The 19,192-nt window shown below is 51.7% G+C and overlaps 1 protein-coding gene and 1 non-coding gene across 15 annotated transcripts in view; both read right to left on the reverse strand.

Annotated features, from left to right (window-relative positions):
* SHANK2 (SH3 and multiple ankyrin repeat domains 2) overlaps positions 1 to 19,192 on the reverse strand; it is a 457,209-nt gene that overhangs the window by 306,623 nt on the left and 131,394 nt on the right. The gene's annotated exons all lie outside the window — the stretch shown is intronic.
* On the reverse strand, positions 10,158 to 10,231 carry TRNAV-GAC (transfer RNA valine (anticodon GAC)). Its single transcript has one exon. It is a non-coding gene; the product is annotated as a tRNA-Val (tRNA).

Consider the following 19,192-nt stretch of genomic DNA (forward strand, 5'->3'; position numbering starts at 1 on the left):
CAAGGCCGGAGCCACTGGGTTCACTGAGCTCCATCACCCGCTTGGGACCCAGGCTTCCAGCTGGAACCCGGATACAGAAAAGGGACAGAAACGAGGAGCCCAGGTGGGAGGTCAACACAGCCCCCGAGAACATGGTGACCCAGCCTGCTGGCATGTACGATATGAATGGAGAAGGAAGGGTCTGCAGAGTTATATACGACACACAACCTAATGGCATTTAGGCGACAGCTGAGTAGAATCGTTCCTTGTCTTTCCAGCCAAATCCTCAAAGGTCAAACTCCCTTACTCCCCTCCGGATGGCGACTATGTGGAGACACTGGCACTCTGGAGGGAACATGGAAAGCTACAGCTGCCGTGGAAACCAGCGCTGAGGCTCCTCAGCAAATTACACACAGACTCACGACTTCATCCAACAATCCATTCCTGGGTATGTACCCAAAGGAACTGGGACCAGGTAGGATGGTTAGTCCTGTGTGTCATCTTGACTGGGCCCTGGGGTGCCCAGATGTTTGACCAAAATCTCAGCCTGTGGAGAGCGAGACCAGATCACACCCGCCCCCCACCCCGGGCTCTGCCTCGCTGACCACCTGAGCCCTGAGGGTGCGGGAGCGTTGGCACGGGGAGCCCGCATCTTCACTGCAGGGCCACAGACCAGGGCAGCAAAGTGCGGAGAGCAGCTCCCTCTTCGCAGAACTGAATGAATGGCCGGGCAAGGGCGGGTTTTTCATCTGTTTGCATAACTCACAAGTTGACAAGCATGTTTCTTTGGCACCTCAGATGCTTACACCTAACACTGATTTGGTCTCACGCTTTTCAAAGCACGTTTTCAAAAGCTGCGATATGACCATCACAGCCTACAAGCAGCTATGTGGTAGAAGGATGGGACGGGGGTCCCCACACCCCCTCATGGGAAGTGCCACAGCACTGCACGAGTTGGTGTCTCCAGAGAAGGTGGCGACAGAGACACCTTGTTCGTGAGGCACTGGGTCCCAGCGTCTGAGGATCGTCCAGACTCCTGCCTCACCTGCCACGCACGGCCAACGTCTCGAGGCCTCGGCTCCTGGGCCCCTTTCTTCCCCTCACGTGTGTGCCAGTGCAGACATGTACCCCGTCCTGGCACAGATGAGCCCACGTCCCCACACGTCCTTCAGAGCCCGACAGAAACGTCACCAGCACATTCTGCTGAGCCCCAATCCTCACTCCCCCTCCAAATGCTGCCACTTGCAACAATCTGTGTAAGTAGGAGGGGGCATTTAGAGAAGCAGCACCCCAAATTCCCATCACTGCACCCACTTCTGGGGATTATTTCAATCCTATAGTCTACATTTGAATTAGGTAGAGTCTCATCTACCCAATCCCTGCACCCCTCTCATCAGGGACACTTGGTCTCCAGTGGGCAGACACCAGTGGAGTATGTCCCGCAGACCCAGAGACACAAGACTCAATGAACGAGTGGGGGAAAGGTCCAGGATGCCACCGCCGTGGGTGACTGAAAATTACCCAAGTCTTGTGCCAAAGGATCGTGCTAGATGCACATGGGGCCAGCATGTTTAGGAGGTGCTAGGGCAGGTTGGGGGCTGTGTGTGGAGCAGCAAGGGGAGCCCTCTGCTGGGGTCCCACAGGTGGTGTGAGGTACCACCCTAAAGCCAACCTCCCTGTTCCCCAACAAAGTGTTTGCTCTCCAACAATCTACGTGCCAGGCCTTGTGGGAAACCCTAGCCCTCCCCGACAGGCGTCCTACTGCCGGATGGCTGCAATCCCCCCACGGGGCTCACAGACCCACACAGTGGAATGCAAGGAACAAAGTGAGTGCTGTGGGGCTCGCTGCGGTGGCAGTGGTGGGGCAAGCACCACGCAGCTCCAGGAACAAGCAGAGCCCCGGAGGAACTCAGGACAGGGAAGATGTGACACAGGAAAATTAATCCAACAGACAGGCAGGGAAGACGCTGCAGAGTGACCTGGCTTGCTCTCACTGACACTCTTCTGATCCATTTCTGTCCCTCTTGTATCGGGCAGTCCTTTCCGAAGGGCTTCTGGGGCAACTCCAGCACTGTGTGTAAAATACCTTCCACGTGCTCAAGCCACCTATCCACTCAACCACTCACCTGGCCTCTCACTCACCCACTTACCCACCCATGCTGCCATCCGTCCGTCCGTCCGTCCGTCCATCCGTCCATCCATCCATCGTGCCATCATTCACCCACTCACTCGACCATCCACCCGTCCTGCCCGATGCCACCTAGCACTAATTTTGACCTGTCTTGATGCTCTCCCTGGTTTGTGTACATACGCTTGCACTCAGATGGGGAAATGACTTTACCTATGTCCCAATATCGAGGACACGTCCATCTTTTTCCACCTGTAACCTGGCCCAATGCTGGGCTCCAACCAGTGCCAAGAAGCCCCTGCCTTCCTGTCAGGGCTGGGGGAGGGGTGCTGCGCAAGGACACTTTTCACAGGATAAAGACACGAAGGAGCTGGGCGGCCCCTTTGACGTTCCCCTGAGTCTCCCTGGCTCTCAGTTGGGCAGCTGGTACCTTGCAGGTGCCGCTGCCTTGCTATGGTGCCCACGGTGCCATCCACTTGTCTGGCTGGGGCTAGCTGCAGGGGAAGGGGAGAAGCTGCCTCAATCCTCATTACTCAGTAAACAGTCATCTCCTGGGGTGTGCAGCCAGAACGCGGAGGAAACCCACCCCCGCCCCAGGCAGCCTCCTCCTCTCGCCAAAGCAACATGTGCCTCCCAACACAGGGCGCTATTTTAGGGGCTCTGGGATCCTGCCATCCTCACCACAGCTGGAAGACGGCTCCTCTCAAAGAGAGCAAGGGAAGCCGAGGACTCGGCTTCTCCCCATCCTGGCTTCTTCCCGATGACATCATGTCACCTACTTCAGACTCTGCCGGCAAATTAGGGACTGACTGATACCCGAGACCTGGGAGCCCGGAGAGGACCTATAATTATGAGCACCCAGTGAGGACGTGGGGAGGGCACTGCGCACCTGGCCCAGTGAGCTCAGCGGTCACCACACTCCATCAGAACCAAATCCAAGGAGTCCCCACCGCCTAGGCTGAAGCCTGGAGCCCAGGGCCCTGAGGGGCAGGGGCCCATCCTGCAGATTCCAAGTCCGCAGCCTCCGAGGCTTCGCCAAATCCCATGTAGGGCCCGGAGCCTCGGTCAACTGATGCGTTAGCTGGAGGCCCTTGGTTTGCTCAGGGACCCCACACCAACCTCGATGGGGCTGCCTGGAGAGAGCCCCCCCTCAGCAGTGGAGGCACGTGGCAAGTGTACCAACAGGAAGCCCCGGGGCAGCAGGCCAGGCTCAGAGCCGGAGGAAGCAGTCAGGGTTGGAGGCCCTCAAAACCTGCACCGATACCAGGATGGATGAGTGCATCTCTCCCACAGATGCAGAAATGCCAAATATTAGGAAATCAGATGCAGACTTACGCATAAAGGAAAAGCCATCATCACCAGGTGAGCTTACGACAGGAATGAAAAACAAACCAATCAGCATGGTATTAACAGAAAGCGGGAGACCTAGATGAGCCATCTTGACGGTTGCAGGGTCTATTATCAATTTTGATAAACGCGTTGTAGAAAAGCACGTGACAAAACAATAGCAATTCATTAGAAAACCTAGCAGACTAGGAATAAAAGGGAACTTAACCTGACATGGTATCAGTTAAACATCTCACTGCATAAGAAGCCACCCCAAAGCCAAGTGGGGCGCGGTTCTGAGGACGGCCCACCTGGGCCAGCCTGTGCACGGAAGTGGCGGTTCAGCTGGACGGGCTGCTTGCAGGTGGCCTCACCCGCGTGTCTCGGCAGTGACTGCGTCTCATCTGTTTCCTTCCACCGGGCCTCCCGTGCTACAGGAGATTGGTGGCTTCTCTACATGGTGGCCTCTGGACAGCCTTCCATGTGGGCAAAATCTAAAGCTGCAGTGCCTCCTGAGTGTAGATTCTGGAACCCACGCAACAGCACTTTCGGAATATTCTATGGGTCAACAGAAGACCAGACTCCAGGCATGAGAGGAAATGTACTCCAGCTCTTGATGGTGGGGGTGTGGGGAGAGGCTGCAAAACACTGTGGCCTTGCTTTTCACCTGCTACAGCTCCAAACGCCACTGCTTGATGACTACAGCACAGATACTCTCATTGGGAGCCATGGGGTGCTCTGGTCGGCCTTGTCCTTCTGGGCCTGAGGTCAGGAGGAAGCCCCCAAGGTCACACAGCCATTTGGAATCTGACTCTGGGCCCCACAGCCTGAACTCCTAAGCGCTACATACACCACTGTTGGGTTAAGACTGTTTCAAAACAGGGCCTCCCAGGGGTGCAGACTCAGCACCAGAATTATCCTCTGGTCACAAAGGAGACACTGAAGCCCATGGTTGTCGCTGAGAAGTCCTAGTTAAGGAGAAAACCATCTTCAATGTTTAGAAGTTTCTGTTCTAATCAATAGGCGACTGGTACAACTGCTGTACCACACTTTAGAGGTTCATCTCCTGGCCGTGATGTGGAAACGCCGTCCAGATGAAAAGCCTGCCAGCTTGGTGGAGGGGGCCACGCAGCCCCAACCCCTTATGTTTAGAGACTCTCTGCACAGTATTATCCAGTCCTGTTATGTATAATATTTATCATAGTCGAGGGGGAAAAAAGTCATGAAAAACATCTGAGAGAGGCATAAAAGTTGAACATGCACACAAAAGAACGGGAAGTAATTACTTTACATCAGCCAAATGCATCACCCTGTCTCCCAGATGGATTTGCCCATAAAATGCAAATTTCTCCTTTTGAAATTGCCACAGCTTTGAAGGACACCATTTGGTCCCAGAAAATGCTTGACTGAATGAACAGACAGAAAGAACACTGGCTTGAAAGAAAGCAAAGAGTTCTTCAATGTTTTCAGACAAACAGTCTTCAAGGGAGCAGCCCGTGGGGGATTTCAGGGGGCAGTAAGATTTCTCTGAGCCACCAGGTGCCCCTAACTCCCAGGACAGAACAAAAGAGAGCTTTGCGTGCTGACAATCTAAGATTTCGGGGATGACAGATGCTTCTAGACTGGCTTCGACCGCACCGCGATGATGGTCACTACAGTGGTGAGCTGAGCTAGTAACAGCGAGAGCGCCACACACAGTGACTCAACCCTCACTGGGCGCCTGGGAGGGAGAACGGTCATGGCTGCTGCTGCTCAGAAGAGGAATTGGCTTCAAGGAAGTTAGATTTCAACCTGACCTAAAGGTAGAGCTTGTCCGTTTGATCCCAAAGCCTGGGGCTGGGAGCTGGCACTGCACGCGTGGCCTCACGTGGCTCTAACTACAGGAAACTGTCTAGCACCTCAGCTCACGCACAGCCCCCACGCTCGAAATGAGACATGAGAGAGATTAATAATGTGATTTTTGATTCAGAAGCAGAAATTCAACACTAGGACAGTATCCACAGAAAAAAATGACAGCTGAGTGCATGAGTTTGTTCAGGCGGCCATAACCAAGCCCCACAGCCAGGGCAGCGTGAACCACAGACACTCACTGTCCCTAGCCCTGGAGGCTGGAGTCCGAGAGCCAGGTGTCGGCAGGGCTGGTTCTGAGGCCTCTGTCCTCGGCGTGTGGACGGCCGTCTCCTCCCTGTGTCCCCACACGGTCGTCCCTCTGTGCGTGTCTGTGTCCTGATCTCCTGTTCTGCTGAGGACCCCGGTCACATGGAATCGGGGCCCACCACAATGACTCCATTTTACCTTAATCACCTCTTTAAAGATCAGATCTCCACACACAGTCACATTCTGAGTGACGGGGCGTCAGGACTACAGCGTATCGATTTTGGGAGACACAACTCAGCCTGTAAGCCCTCGCTTAGCTCACGAGCTGGGAGAATGTCTTTACCTCCCTCGTGGACACACATATTCCCCAGCAAACAGCCAATGGGAAGTGCCTGGGATATACACAGTTGCTGGAGACTCTCTCCCCACGTGGTCTGTTTTCAGGGTACCAGAGGTGAGGTTTGGGGGCTGCTGTGAATATCATTCCCACAGATGAACAGAAATTGCTTCCTCCATGTTATCCTCATATGTTGCCTTTATTTCCTCTGCCTTCAAGATTTTGTTGTGAAAATTTTCAAACATACGCCAAAAGTTGAAAAAACAGAGCAATAGAAATCAGTATACCACCCATCTACATGACACAACTGTTTACATGTGGCCCGGTGTGGCACGCTGCACACGCACATGTGTGTACGTGACCTGTTTTTGGCAAACGCACTGCGATGCTTCCTCCTCCAAATCTCTCAGCCCTGAAGAAACGGCGGCCATTCTCCTACGTCAAGTCACAATCAGATCAGCTTCCATTCCCAGACACCCTCTCACAGCCGCTCCAGGCTTACGGCTCTCAAACGCCCCTTTCCCCCGATTTCTAAAGCATTCTCCTCTAGGTAAAAGCGCATACAATGAGACGCACATACTGATGGACATCTGTGCCCATGTCACCAGCGCCCCAATCAAACAGAACAGCCCCAGCCGCCCCCAGAAGTTCTCCCACACCCCACTCCTCCCCCAGCCTAGACAGCGACGACCTGGTCTCTCGCCATAGATCAATCCTGTCTGTCCACTGAGTGTCACGTACAGGACATGCTGTCTGGTTTCTTCCACTCAGTGTCACGTGTGGACACTCACCCACCGTGTTGCGGGAGTCACTGGTGTCCTTCTGTTTCCTGCTGCTCCCATCCCGCCGCGTGTCTGCCCCACCCCGAGTCACCATTCGCCTGGCCATCGGGGCTCCCCCATTTTTGCCTGAGGAATAAAGCTGCATTGCACATTGTGGTCCATGTACTTTAGTAGCCACACGTTTTTGTTTTCTCTTGGCTGACGCACCAGGTGTGCATAGCGGTGCACATACAACTTTGTAAGGAACTGCCTTCCCTGCACGGGGGGCGGGCACTAGTTCACACTCCTCCTCCCCCCCCCCCCCCCAGTATAAGAAAATTCCAGTTACTGTACGTTCACACCGGCATTGGTGTTGCCTGATTTTTGAATTTGGCCTATTTTGGTGGGTATGCAATGGGCGCTTCAAAGTTACACCTTAAGTGACACAAGTCCCCTTGCTTTTTATAACCTCATATCCGCTATCTTCTCTTTAAAACAAAATTAACTTTCCATTTCTCAAAAGTTTGAAAAAGTAGTGATTTCAAGACTCAGGCCAAGAACTGAGAAAATCAGCCTCACGGAAGCTGCTGCCAGTGAAGCAGCGACTATGCCTGCAGGTTCCACAGGGTTGAGGACGGCGACAGAGGAATGGTCCACTGCCACATACCCGGAAACAGCATGTCCTTCCCCAGAATAACCAGAAGGACGACAGCGGTGTAACGATCGGCCTACGAGAGCAGCAGTAACACGGCTCTGCCTTACATTCTCACCAAGTATTTTCCTTTATTCGGAGACATGAAGAAAGTTTCACAAACTACAGAGGCTGAAATCGTGCCTGTGTGCTGTCATAAAACTATGTTTAAAAAAGCAGTGAGTTAGTTTGGTGTTTATAAGGAACTTTACCTGATCATCTACAAGAAACCAAACAATTTCATAAAAATCAGTGTCATGTGTCACACGGGGGAAAGATTTCTGAGCTACAAACCAAAGTTGTCTCATCTCACAAAACACAAAGACTGTCTGTAGAAACAGTCCCATCCATTCTGGTTCTGCTCCCTAGCTGTTGTCGTGTCACTGTACAGGCTCAGGGAACAGAACTCCCAATGTCCGAGGCACGGCCTCGACTCAGCACGTCTCCCCCACCTCTCAAGCGAAGGAAAGGAAAGGGACAAGCCAGCCTCCTGCCCCACCCCACCCCCAGCCTCTCACCAACCTCCTCCTGGGGTGTTTATAAATACATTCAGGCGAGGGCATGTCCTTTAGTAAAAAAAAGACATCCAACTTATAATTAATCGCAGTGCCACAGGAGAGACTTATTATACAAAGAGGTTTTTCTTCCTCCCTTTCCTGCGTATGTGCTAGATTACAGAACCCGTTGTTAAAACTTTGACCACTCAGGGAACATACTGAATACCCAGCGGGTCCTCTCTGCTAAAAGGTACGACGTGGATGTGAATTAAATCCAACACGATTAAATGACATAAAATTGCTTTTTAGTGCCTTTGGGAATAAAAAAAGAAAGGCATTTACTTTATTAGGGAAAATCTGAGGATAGTGACTTTGGTTCTTTGGGACCAGCAGGTAAAGTCATTTTATTTTAAAGAAAAGATAGCAGCGATGAGGATTTAAAAAAAGGAGAGGGGACTTACGTAACTTAAGGTGTAACTTTCTCCCAAGAGAAAGAAGAAAATGGAGCGAGGTGCGAGGACAGGGGAAAACAGAGGAAGGAGGGGCGGTTTTCCTAAATGAGTTTCTAAGATCACTGTAAATAACTTAAAACCCACTAAAAATATAAGCCAAGGACTCAGAGTTCCCACTTTGTGATCTGGGAGTTAAGAGATGAGTCTGTGTTTAGATGCTGGTTCCTTTTGGGACCTGCCCACAGCTCCCACCGAACAAGCCCCAAAAAGGATCTTTTCCCAGGAAAAGGGGATTTGATGCATTTTGGACCCATGGACTCGCAGGTTGCATGTGTGCTTCCATCAGAGCAGGTCTTTTCATTTCCGCTCTGCAAACACCGCTCCATTTCCCTGCACAGGCATCTAATCGCTCAGGTGACTCTCATCACACTTCATTAGGGAAACAGCTGCCATCAGGACGTCATCATGAGAGCACCTACGTGCATGTGCATTGCTTTCCAATTAATCCACTGTTTGCGTTAGCATATTTACACTGTGGCGGCCCGCAGAGGAAGCTGGCAGCATAGGGTTGCCGCTGGGGGCGGTCAGGCCCTCAGAGCGGGAGACAGAGCACCATGCGGCCACACTGACGCTCCAGCCTCTCTGTCCGGGACCTTGACAAATGCCCAGCTGCACTCAACAGCCCACTTCTGACCTCAGCCTCGGGGGCTGGCACGGAGTCACGTGAACAAGCTTTCGATGCCTCCCACTTGGATGCCCATCAGCCTTAACTCTCCCTCTCTCTGAGACACAATTCACCTGTCACCAGGAGAAGCAGCGCCCAGGCCCCTTCAGCCTGGCCGTCCCCAAGCCATCTGGGGGAGGAAAGGCACTCACACCCACCTGCCCATCCTGGAGTTGCAAGAGAACCCAGAGGAAGACAGAGATGTGGGGTCAGCACAGAAAGGTTTTGCAAAAAAGCCAGCTGTTTCGTAGGCAAATGTGTGAGGCCGAGTATATGAAGAAGAAATCCAGCTGTTAAACGCACTTCACTGAACATCCAAGGAGCCTCTGGGTACCAGTGCCGCTCACTTCTGAAATGCCCTCTACTCACTGCACGCTGCCCCGGGCCCGACCTCCGGAATCGCTGAATTGCACTGTGTGGGTTAAGCCGACCACTCTCAGCTACTGGCCTGTGATTATAATGACCCTTCCCTTGGCTTCTGGGTATTTCTTGCTTGCGTGGCAGTTCATCCCTGGTCTTGATGAGACAGATCAAAACAGTGATGTCTCCTTTGAAACACAGACCTGGGTCCCTTCGAGACACTTCAGTGCCACTGAAATCTCAGATGTGCACGGCTGCTGTTCCAAAATCTGCCAGCACATGTTAGCAGACTGTACACCCCCAACCCCCCACCCCCAACAAAACAAATCCCTTAGCAACTACATCCTGGCGCCCATTTTAATTCTTTTCATTATGATTCATGGTGCTGCCTTTGGACAGATAATGAGAGACAATGATCCAAGAATAGCTAGTGGGCATTTGTTCAACAGAGTTACAGCAGCCACACGTCCCAGTTAGCGGAGGGCCCGGGTGCAGAAACCAGCTCAAACTGGTCTGCTCCTGTTTCTAACAAGACTGGGAGCCCAAGTTTAAACGTGGGGATACGCCATTCACGAGTAACATCTGTGAGCCTTAACTGCTCCCCGCTGCCGTGAAACCAAAGGGCTAGCACTGACCCAGCCTGAACTCCGCGACCCTCTCAGAGGCAAAGGGTCCACCATCCAGGAAGATCTGGTGTCCACGTCGCAATAAAAGCTTTCTCCTTTTCTCAAAAGCCGAGGCCGTAGTCTATCGGCTTATTTTTGGTTTTTTGGTTTTATTTTTTTAAGGCGGACGCAGCTCACAGTGGCCCATGCAGGGATCGAACCGGCAACCTTGGTGTTGTCAGCACCACGCTCTGACCGACTGAGCCAACCGGCCGCCCAGTCTATTGGCTTTTATGCGCATTGGGCAAGAGCCCTTCCTGGGTGACAGCCACCAGGAGCCCACCTCCGTGACCAGTGCCCCCGCCACCCTCCGACCCCCGAGAACACCCCGAGCACGGCTTCGGGATCCAAGGAGGAAGTGAGGACACCCAGGAAGCACTCACCCTGCACAGCGGGCCGCCATGCCTGCTGGGGGTGGGTGGGGGAGAGGGATGGGGGGACATGAGAAGGGCGCCACCTAGAGGCAGCTAGAAAGATGCGTCTGTCAATTGTCACAGTGAGGTTGCACTTTACTGCCTTCTGCACTATTCGATTACTCTCACTGAAGCAAATCATCTATTTTTACTTTTTACCAACTCCACTGTTTTCTTGCAGCTCCCTTTATCCTAGAAGCACAGCTGGACCTGCAGACACCGAAGCTGGTTTCCATGTTTACCAGCTCCCCTGCCACGCTCTCTGCCACCCTCCACTGTGCTCCCCCCCAGGCAGGACCACCCTTCTTTTCTGGCACCAGAAGCACCTAGGGAGGCCGACCAGTTTCCTGCAGAAAAGGGCTACAGAAGAACAAATGGTGGCAATGCTGTGTCACTGGTTTGCCCTAAGCCACTGCAGGCTGGGTCAGGCGCCATCCTGGACATCCTGCGGGGTCTTCCTGTGAATTCTTTGGCACAAATGACTCCCTCGGCTACCTGGAACGTTTCCTCCTGGGTGATGCTCACAGGTGCTGCTCTGGGAAGGCCAGAGGACGTGGGAACAATGGAGAAAGGACGGGGTGGGAGCCAAACTAGAAGATCCTCTCTACATCCACCCCGCTGACCTGTCACATGGTCACACAGTGGGCGGAGGCATGAAAACCCCTTAGTGATTATGAGAATCCTGAATGTGAACCTGGCAGAGACCAGAAGTGCTAAATCCCGCATCAGCTACACACACACACACACAACACACACACACAGTCCCTCCCCCGCCTGCTTTCCTAAGGTAGCACGCAAGCCACAGAGATTATTTCCAGAATTCTAACGCAGTGTGATTCACTGGAGAGGACGGTGACATAATTACCCACCTGTGTCATTTAATGCAAGAAGGCCCCCTGCCCCCCCTATCGCCAGCACCCCACCCCGCATCTTGCTGCTGTCAGAAGAGATTGTATAAAAGCAGGTACAACTGCAGGGCCTCTCCTCAAAGTGCGCGTGTGAGCACGCCCAGGGCCAGCAGTCTGGGGAAACGAGAGCCGGGACCAAAGGGCATCCAAGAAGAAACTGAGGCACGGCAGGCTCCAGTGCTGTGACACGCAAATCTCCTCCCTCAAACACTTCACTTCTAAATCTCCGTGGTACCTGAGGTCCTGATGCCAGGTGTGTGCGTGAGTGTGAGTGTGTGTGTGAGTGTGTGTGCGTGAGTGTGAGTGTGTGAGTATGAGTGTGTGTGTGTGTGTGTTAGGGAGGCCCAGGGTGCCAAGCCATTCCTTTGGGTTGCTTTGCTTAATTTTTGTTTGCAAACAGACAAGGGGGAAGCAAGGTGACGAGGGAAAGTGGCCAAGTAAAGCCACCATGCAGCGGGGCCTCAAGGGCTTCCGAGGGAGGGAGCAGGCCACCTCTCTGGCCCCGAGGACAGCGCAACAGCCCAGCCTGCTTGGAATGAGGCCGCTGGTCACGGTGGCACCTGGGTGTCAAAAAGCCGCCAGATGAGCATCGCAAGCCAACCCACACGTCACACTGTTTCACTGCGAGAACCAGGAAAGAAAAGCAGCTCCTGAAATACAGGCGCCCACTCACCAACCACGGCGAGAGCCAAGACACAAGACGTTCATCTCCAACTTCACCTGAGCTCCACGGGGAAGGAGCCTGGGTAGGAAGGTCACGTGGGTCTCCTTACAGGGGCTTCTGAATGAGCTACAAGGACATAAGTCAGATACTGTCCCCATGTCACAGCTTTCTTCTCTACGGACAGAAGCCAATGGTACCGATTTCACTGACGCATCATGTCCCAGAATCAGGAGGCCACCACCCACTCCTAGTGTCATCTTCCATGCCAGGTACAACCCAGGTGGCTGTCAGCTGAGGAGGAACCAAGAGAAAAAGTGCCAAAAGTCTATGTGCATCTTCTTAAAATAATTCATCAACAGCAATCAACCAAAACGTCGTAACCAACAGTTTCCCAAGCTCCAGAGAACACAGCTTCAGAGTCATGCTGGAAGAAGACCTGACTTCTAGTCCCAGGGTCTAGTTTATCTGCTGTGTGGCTTTGGCTATGTTACTTGACATCTCTGAGCCTCTGTTTCATCATCTGCAAACAGGAGCAATAACGACCCTACCTCAGAGGGTACCTTGTCAATCAAGTGAGACAGCGCATCCAGAGTAATTCACAGCACCACACACTCAATAAACGGTATGTGTTACTGTAATAATTATGATTTCTAAAAAGCACCCTCTGTCAACAGTAGAAGGGTGTGTTTTGAAAAATTATTACCAGGGCGTGGCCCCTCCACACGATTTTCAATGACTGCAAATAATTTTAAATAACCTCTGGCCCTTGGAATAAAGTTCTGTTTTCTATAAAAAATATATATAATACATATTTATATGACATATATTAATATATTTATATAAAAATTATATACATACAATGACCCAAGGAGAAGAAAGAGAACAGATTAGGAAGGAAAGGGAGAAATGCGAGCTACCTTTGTACGTACCCGTTTTTATAGGTTGATTTTGGGGTGTGCAGGTATCTCACATAATTACTAAAACGTTTAAAAAGCAATCATTAAAAATCAAAAATAAAATTAAACAGATGAACCTAAATGCACACATAGCTGCTGGCATAAACAAACAGAGAAAAATTATTCGAAATGACTTTCGGGGACAGTAATTCTACGTCCCTAATGGGAACCACTCCGATGACAAAACTACCTACAGATGAAAACCTTAAGCCATTGGGGCATCAGATTTTTGGTGGAAGTGTTGGCATTATTATGATGGGGAAAATGCCGAGGGTGCACGGTGGAATAAACCAGAAGTGGGGTATTGCTGATTAAAACTGAATGTTTTCAGCATAGTTTTAAAGGAGACAGACATAGGTTAAAACCTTGCTCTCCTGAGTTGCGAAGGGAAACAACTTCAAGATGACTCGTGATGTCTGTTCCCTTTAAATCATGCCCCTCTTATACTTCGACTGTGGCCCCTCAACACCAATTTGCACCAAAAGAAGTGGAGCGTGCCTAAACAATGGCTGGTCCCATGTCTGAGACAAAAACTTCACAGAGGAGCATGACACATCTCGCAGCACCAGCAATAAGAACGCTGGCAGTGACTGCAACGTCCTGTCAAAAGGACGCAGGAAATCACCTAAATGAGCCTCCCCTGTGCACACATAGGTGCAATGAAGTAGCTAGAGGCAGGCAAATGCTTCCACAAAGAAGAGAAGAGAATAAACAAACACAATACAGCAGACATCTCTTTACAGCAGCAGAGAGCTACTGAAGCGTCCAAGCCCAGAGGAGCCACGGTTCCAACAGGGGACAGCAGTGAAGAAGGGAGCTGGCATTCTAGAGCTGCCTTTCCCCTGGGGTCAGCTGCGCATTCCGGACTCAGGAAGAGGGCTGAAGTTCTGAGGGCCGATCCACGCTGGGTGCAGAGAAATTGGTGGAGTTTTTAGAATTCGCGTAGGACTAATGAGCAGTCATAACGGCAGACCTGAAGGGCCCAAGTCTGGGTGAGAAAGGAGGAGAGGAAAATGGGAGTGAAACACTCAGCTGCTTTCCCTTTCAAGACGTTTGGTGAACTCTGAAACTGTGAGCGGCAGAAACCTAAAAGGCGATGCATGAGAACTCAAGTGTAAGACACAGCAGGGAGCGGGTCACAGTAGACACGCCAGGCGCTCAGGGAGGGCATCTTAACGCCACACTAGAGAAGAAAAGGAGAGATGCGTACAATGAGTCCTCATCAAGTTGCCACCCAGCCTTGACTCGGCTCAGTCTCCAACTAGATTAAGTGAAAAGCCCCCACTCTATCGCTCTAGCACAAGAAAGGGTAATCCTCTCTCAAAGAAAAGAGCATTATCTGGAGTCCCTATAATTTTTTTTAAAATGTATGCAAGGCCCAGCATTCTATAAACAATTATTATTCATTCCCAGAGATGGTACCATGTGGAGCACACAGAGAAAAACCAGTCAATAGAAACAGACCCATGATGATGCAGACGTTAGCGACAGCAGCCAAAAAATTTAAAATAATTAGTATCTTTTAGGAAAAAAAGAGAAAACTAAAGAAAATGGCTGAAAAGTTGGAGAACAAATATGCGTAAAAAGGAATCAATTGCAAACTGCAGACCTAAAAATATAGTATCTATAATTAAGGACCTAAAAGGTGGTTTTAAGATCAGATTACACATAGAAGATGCATAAGGAAATTGGAGAATAGGTCAGTAAAAAATGCACCAACTAAAGCACAGAGGGAAGAATGGAAAATATGCAAAGGAGACACATAACACATTGAAAAGCTCTGACATGCATAACTGGACACTAAGGAGAGAAGCCGGATAATGGAGCAGAAATACTATTCTATACGAAGCCTAAACTAAGGAAATGTGTGAACCCAAAGATTCAAAAAGTTGTATGAATCTCAAGCAAGATAAAAACAGGGAAAACTATATCTAGGCACAGAAATGCTGAAAATTAAGGGCAAAAAGAAAGTTTCTAATGCTGCCACAGCAAATGAGGAAATGACCGTTATCTACAATTATGTTGACAGAATTCTTTTCAGAAGAAACTAGAGAAGACAGAGGACAAGAAAATGCTAAAAGAGAATAATGGCCAATCTAGAATCTATACCTAGCTAAAATATCCTCTTAACAATAAGCTAAATATCTAATCATCTTGAGGGGGAAAAAAATCAAAGCAGAGTCTATCGTCAGCTTGAAATCTCAAGGGGACTTCCAGCAAAAGAAAAGTAGTCTCACACATACACGCACAAAAACATCTATGTAATTCAGGAAGGAACGAAATCAGATGAAAATAAATGAAGACGTGATCAAGAGAATGAAAATATATGGGTGGTGAGTTTCTGAATATGTCACCAAAGCCAGAGGCACAGAGAGGAAAGCCGGCTTGGTGACATGAAAATAAACACAACACATTTTTCTAAGCTTTAAAAAACTACAAGCAAAGTTAAAAGAAAGGACAAATTTGGGGGGGAAAAATCTAACCAATGGTGGGTAAGAGTTACAATAACTATTATGTCAATACCAACCTAAAACAAAGAAGCCCAAACCCCCAAACAGGCAAAACCAATGGGCCCTCTTCATAGCAAGGAATCAACAGGTGCCAAATGAGTGGTAAGAACCATCAAATGTCGGGGGAAGGGGAGGAAGAAGTCTGCACAGCACGGCAGGAAGGGCTGATAAGCGATGCAGGTCCCTGATGTTCCAGGACAGGGTTGGGTGTATGACAGCAGAGGAGGTGACAGGTGGCAGACGTGGTTTCATTACACAGATGACTGCTGGACCCTCAGCAAGCCCCTGGATCCTTGGGGTCCTCATTCTATTTCCATCCGGACAAGCTGACCTGGGCAGCTCCTCTCCCCTTCCAGCCTTTGGCGTCCAGCCTATGAGAAGGCAGATGCATTGTCACTGCCAGTGACCGTTCACCAAGAGCCACAGCAGGGGACCCTGTGTCTGCCACGGGGGACAGGAGGCTGGCTAGCTCCCCAGATGTCAGCGTCATCACAGAAAAGGAATGCCAGGTCCCAGGTGCTGCTTTCCCAAGGTGCAAGGGTCAGTACCTGTCACCCTGCTTCTGGGACAGGGCAGGGCGAGACCCCTGACGTCATGTCTGAAGCATCTCTATCAATCAAGCGCCTTCAGTGGGCGGCCAAGCCAGTTACATCCAGGCAGATGGCAGTGGACGGCTCGTGACTGTGAAAGACCACCTCTCCTCACTGGAGAGGCCCGAGGACGACGGACATCGCCCTCTGCTTTGTGCTCTTTCTTTCCCTCCAAGTTTGAACCTTCGTGTACGACTGTCACACGCAAGGCAGCGGTCCCCTTTGCAAAATGGCACCTGTAGCAAACAACTCTGGAGTCCAGCTTCCACCTTACCCCAAACTCAGCACTTTGAGGACACAGACGGTCCTGCAGGGTTCTCTGGCCGGTGCCCACCCCAATTCTGCAAGTTCAGCGGGACCCGCCCTCCCCACCACCATCCCGGCTCACAGGAGGGCAGCCTTCAGAAAACGGGCTCAACACGCTTGCCCTCTCAGACTGCTGTGCTCAGTTTCCTTTCTCCCGTTGGTGAGGAGAAAAGCCACAAAGCCAGCGAGAACACGACGGTCGGCCACACAGCGGGAAGGCGCGTGGGGCTTCACAGTGGGCCACTATTTATATCTGCATGAATCAGCAGCCTTGAGCTGTGTCTGTGTGTTTAAGAAAGCGATGGTTAAATATATACCCCATTCCATCAGAGACTTTATGGGACAAACATTTCACAGGTATCCTGCTTCGCTGACTCGGAGCTAAGAAACACGTGTTTCCTGCAAGACTGCCCCAGAGGGAAGAGAACCCTTTTAACGCCTGTAGATGAGGCACCTGATCGCTGCAGGTACCACCTGGGAGTCTTCTCCAAGCTGCTTCGTCACCTGATGGCACGATGGCAGAAGGCATGTTTCCGTCTCTTCCAGTATCTGTGCCCACCCCACGCACCAGCTATCAACACGGAGTGGAACTCTGGAAACCTGCCCGTGCAAAAGGCGGAGACTGAAAACCTGGTAGGAAAGACATCTGGGGTGCAGGGCTTCCACCCCAAAGCCTCACGCCTGTGTGAGGGCGCAAATCTACAAGCAAACCCACCACGCATGACCGGCAGGAAGAGGAGCGGACCCTCACAGGAGAGCCTACTGGATGCGTGAACCGGGACTGGGTGTCCCCTGCTTGCCCCGCGGTGCGCACGTAGCTTCCTACCGTACGATCAGTTCTCATTATTCACGGTCCGTACGTCCCATGAAGCTGAGCACTGATTTAGAGAACAGTGGACCCACCAGTGCTCCTAGGGGACACACAGGGTCAGGTTCCTGCAAGCCTCTGGCCACACGTTCATCGCGCGACAATCACACAGCCTGGCTTCATGGGTGTTTCTGTGCAAAGACGCCTGATCCCATACAGACTGCTGACTCGTGGACTGGAACTCACAGCCAAGCAGCGCTACAACTCAGGCCGGGACGAAGCTTCTCTAACACGGACCTTCTCCGCAAGGCATGTCACAGCCTTCACGCTGAGGAAGCCCGAAGACAGTTTCAGCATCACACCTGAGGGCAACTGTAAGCAGCAAAACCACCAACAAAAAGCACACACACACACACACACACACACACACACACACACACGTGAAAACCTCTGCAAGTTTTTATTTGGGGTTACGAGTGAATGTTAGCGAGCAGGTGAATTTGCAAATGGAGAATCTGCAAATACCGAGATGGGCTGCACAGAGCTGTCCACTGTCCCCTGGGCTGACCCCTTCTCGTACAGGGAGGCTCCGAGCCTCACCTTCTCCCATTACTCACGAGGGTCTCTTCTGCCTCCCGGTCGCTTCCTCCCCACCCGCTTGAAACAGAAAGGTGAAAACCAGTGAGCAGAATGTTCTGCGGCCTCGTACGGTAGGGAGAGGAGAGGCTCAGGCAGGCAGACCTCATGTGCTGGCTAGGGCATCCCAATATCGTGGCTTCTTCGCTTAACGAAATAGGACCCACAGTAAGAAACAGACTCAGAGGAAACACATGGAGACAGGAGACTATTTTATAAACAATACTTCCCATGGTGTCAGATGAGTAAGAGTCCCCTGCACCCTGACTAAATCCCAGCTAAAGGATCTCATGATTAAACACCGGTTCCGCCGGCCCCTGTGCTACGATCCGTTCACTGCCTGGGGGCCTGGCTGGCTCAGAGCTGTCAGAGTTAGGACGGAGTGTGGGCTTGTCCTGTGGGGCTGATGGATTTGGGCTGAGGCGGGAGTGACGGAGGCCAGCAGAGGAAGGAGAGATGAAAGTCAGTGCAAGGAAGAGATCCCAAGACAGCGGTCACCTCGGGAAGTGATGAGTCCCCATCTCTGAAGGGGTTCATGCCATGGAAGGCACCACCTGTGGATGTGACGATGGCCGTTAAGACACAGGCAGCGTCCGGTGGTCTTAGAGCTCTTGCACCGCCATGAGTCGCATGCCCCAAGACTCAGACGAGTGGGGACGTTGTTAGCAATACCTGTCCCCAGATCCCACAGCTCCTCGGTTCTTTAGGAGAGACTCCAGAAACCACGGCACTGCCCCTTTCCACCCTCGTGTTCCAGAGACATCTAGAAAGAAAAGCTTATCTATTTGAAGGGAGAATGGATGAGGCCACAGATCTGAGACAGCTGGTCGACCAGCCGGGACGCCTAATTCACTGAAGAGCCGGCTCTCGGGTAGCCAGGTTCAAGCCCTCGCGCCGGGGCCAAGATGGGACGCAGAGTGTGGGTGCCAGAGCAACCTCACCCCAGGAAAGGGCCTCCTGGGGGCCGATGCTGCAGGGCTCTCCTGCTGGCTTGTGTCTGGGACATGAGAAGGGCTCACGGGACCCTGGGACGGAGAGAACGCAGGTGGCATGAGGCGAGGGCATGTTTCACAGCTCATCGCTGTGAGGAGAATACAACAGGGTGGGGCTCTGGGGGTGCACGTTCCTGAGGGAGGATACAGCACCCTCCAAAGCACCCACGGGGCAGAAACAGGACCAAGGAAGGAAACAATCTCAAGTTCGGCAAGACAGGTCATGGCCAGAGTTGGACAGTGCAGGCAGGTACAGTGCAGCCCAGGCCGTGAACCTAGGTGGGCAGTGGGTCCACCTTCAACCCGCCCCCAGCCTGTGACAGAGAAGGCAGGGTGTGCGGGGTGACCCCAAAGTGACTCCCAGCACCTCCTTGGGGCTGGGGCTGGCAGAA

Source organism: Rhinolophus sinicus, linkage group LG06, assembly GCF_036562045.2.
Source record: "Rhinolophus sinicus isolate RSC01 linkage group LG06, ASM3656204v1, whole genome shotgun sequence".
In the NCBI taxonomy this organism is placed as follows: domain Eukaryota; kingdom Metazoa; phylum Chordata; class Mammalia; order Chiroptera; family Rhinolophidae; genus Rhinolophus; species Rhinolophus sinicus.